The sequence below is a fragment of the Cupressus sempervirens genome, chromosome 5, assembly GCF_028749045.1.
Source record: "Cupressus sempervirens isolate cs-2001-9-10 chromosome 5, ASM2874904v1, whole genome shotgun sequence".
Taxonomy (NCBI): Eukaryota; Viridiplantae; Streptophyta; class Pinopsida; order Cupressales; family Cupressaceae; genus Cupressus; species Cupressus sempervirens.
The window spans coordinates 957,987,514-957,990,185 of NC_143122.1; positions in this window are offsets into that span (position 1 = coordinate 957,987,514).

Below are 2,672 nucleotides of genomic sequence, written 5' to 3' on the forward strand. Positions count from 1 at the left end.
ATTCCCAGCATTGAACTATACAATTCCTATAGGATTTACTATTTTCATATTTTAAGGAGTTCTTCATGCATTCCAGTGACTTTGTTCCCATGCCCTATACTTCTTTAATTGCCTCCTTATAAATTGACTCCTTCCAAATCATGTTGTTTTTCATGATAGACAACATGCATGGATTTACGTTTTTCTTTGGATTTTCATTCAAAAATTTAAGCACCCTAAACCACTCAATTTCAATTACTTGAAAAATGATTGCCTAACACTAGCTTTGCTCTGCTTCCCACATGGGAATCAAAGTTTGAATCTCTCTGAGTAGTGATTCCCCTTTAGCATATACATTTATGAATTCCAAAATAAACTTATTACCTTCTTTAATGATGGCTTCTACCCAATCCTTAATGGCATCTACTAGCAACTTTCCTCTTTGAATTTGCTTCATCAACTGTTGACATCTAACAAAATTCAGGTCGAAAGTTTGGGGGTCTTGAATAGCTGGAAATGTACCAGGATTCATTAAGGAATTGATATATGCGTCCATAGTCATCACCATGCCCTTAAGTTCCTTTTTTATTTTTTCTATCCTTATCATATTGAGTTAGCATGTGGTTAGTAGAGAATTTGAAAATGTTATCATTAGTGCTTCTATTAATGGTCCCTAATTCAACTAAGATTATCTTGAAACCTTCATCATCAATATCTCTAGACTCCATTTTTTTCTTGTATGTGGCTATTTCAATAGTTATCTTCCCAGTCACTGGGTCCTTCATCAGGTGGGCATCTATCTACAATTTCTTAACCTTTGAACCTAGTACAGCATATTTAGTTACAATGTCCTTCATAGGTAATGTAACCGGTTGCAGGCTTCTTTTTTTGTTGATTGTGTTGGATAACCAAGTAGGGATAGCAAGGCCTGCACAAATTTTCTAGGGATCTCTAGTGAGAGTTATAAACTTTGGTTGGTCCACCTTAGGAGCCTCAATGAATTGTACATCACCATCAGTTCCATCTAAAAAATTGAGACCATTAGTTGAATCTTTCCCCTAAGTTGACATTTTCTCTGTTTAAACCTTGTGTTGCTTAAGGGCCTCATATTTATCCTGAGAGCTGGTCCTATGAGTCATAATTTGTGTATGGATGGGTGTCCTCCTCTGTTTACCTTGAACCAACTCACTACATGCAATAGAAGAGGAAAGTGGGATGTCAAAAGATGATGGTTTAGAAAAAGAAATCACCCCTTAAGAGGGTTCATTGACATCTTTCTTGTTCTACTTCTTTAGACAGTCGTCAGTGCAAATAAATATAAATCTAGCTCTTAGATTTATATCCTCTTCCTCATCCTAGTTCTAATCTACTACTAGTTACTTCGATTCATGAGATTCATCCCAGCCTAGTTCAATCATATCAAAACCATCCTCAATCACCCCTTCTATTTTGAACTTCAACCTCAAGGAACCAATTTGTTATAATGTTAACCTTGAATGATCTCTCCTAAAAACCTCCTCTTCATCATTACTATCTTTCAAAAGATCTTCTAACTATGGAGTTTCTAATGAGTGGCCTAGAAGCCCAAGAATCTGAACTGAATATCCCTTACTATCAAAGTTTCTTCTACTATGATAGGAGCCAAAATTGAATCTAAGTAAATTGCTTCCAATAAAAAAGGTGTTAGTCATACTATTGCAGATCAGAGAAGCCAACTTAATTGAGAAGGTTGTCTCCTAATCATCCTATGGAAAATTATCCTTAACAACAGAGAATAGTTGCCTACAAATCTCAACTAAAACAAAGCAATCCAAAGCATAGTTCAAACATTTTACAAGTTCCTCTTTGAATTTGCCTATTCTCAAGTAAGTGAACCTTGGAAACTGTATAAAATAACTTCTATATTATTGAACCAACCTTTCAACTTTGGGAGAATCACATGCTTGCATTGTTTTAAAACCTTGCATCTCAACATTGTAGGAATGCAATATCCATTGATCAGGAAAAAGATCAATGATCACACAATTTTTTGTGTCATATAGGACATTTCTTCAATAAAATAATCTAGCAAAATGAAAATAAAGCATAATCAATAAGGTTTAAATGATATTTTAATGAAATCATGCTTGCGTAAGCCCAACCTTAGGGTAAAAATGATATTCTTTAAAATCATTTTTGAAAAATTACTTTCAAAAATTTTACAAGCCTAGGGTAAAATAAAATAAGGCATTAGGGTTTTGAACAATTGGGGTTTTTCAATTATTTCTCTACTGAAAAACCATGAGAATTTAATAGAGTATCAATGACATAGAGACTAGACTATGAACTAGGACAATCTACGTATCCAAAACCCTAAACTTCACATCCAAGCCTTCAAAATTGTTGTCACCTTGCCAAAGTCTGCCATTCCTACCATCTTGCAAATCCACCAATCTCACCAAGGTTATCCCTTTGACAGAGCTTTGTCTAGATTAATCTAGCTTTGTCACTTGTTATCCATCATCACCTTGAGCTAAAGGTTGGGATCCACAAGTGGTCAATCTCGGGTTTTTCCTAAAGGATCATCTGTCTATCCTTAAGTTGACACAATCACCACCAAGCTTGCACATAGGAAAGAAGACCTTTCATGATTTGGCGACATATCTTTGAAGTTGGAATCCCCATCCCAATCCTCCTTAGGTTTTTCATATAGC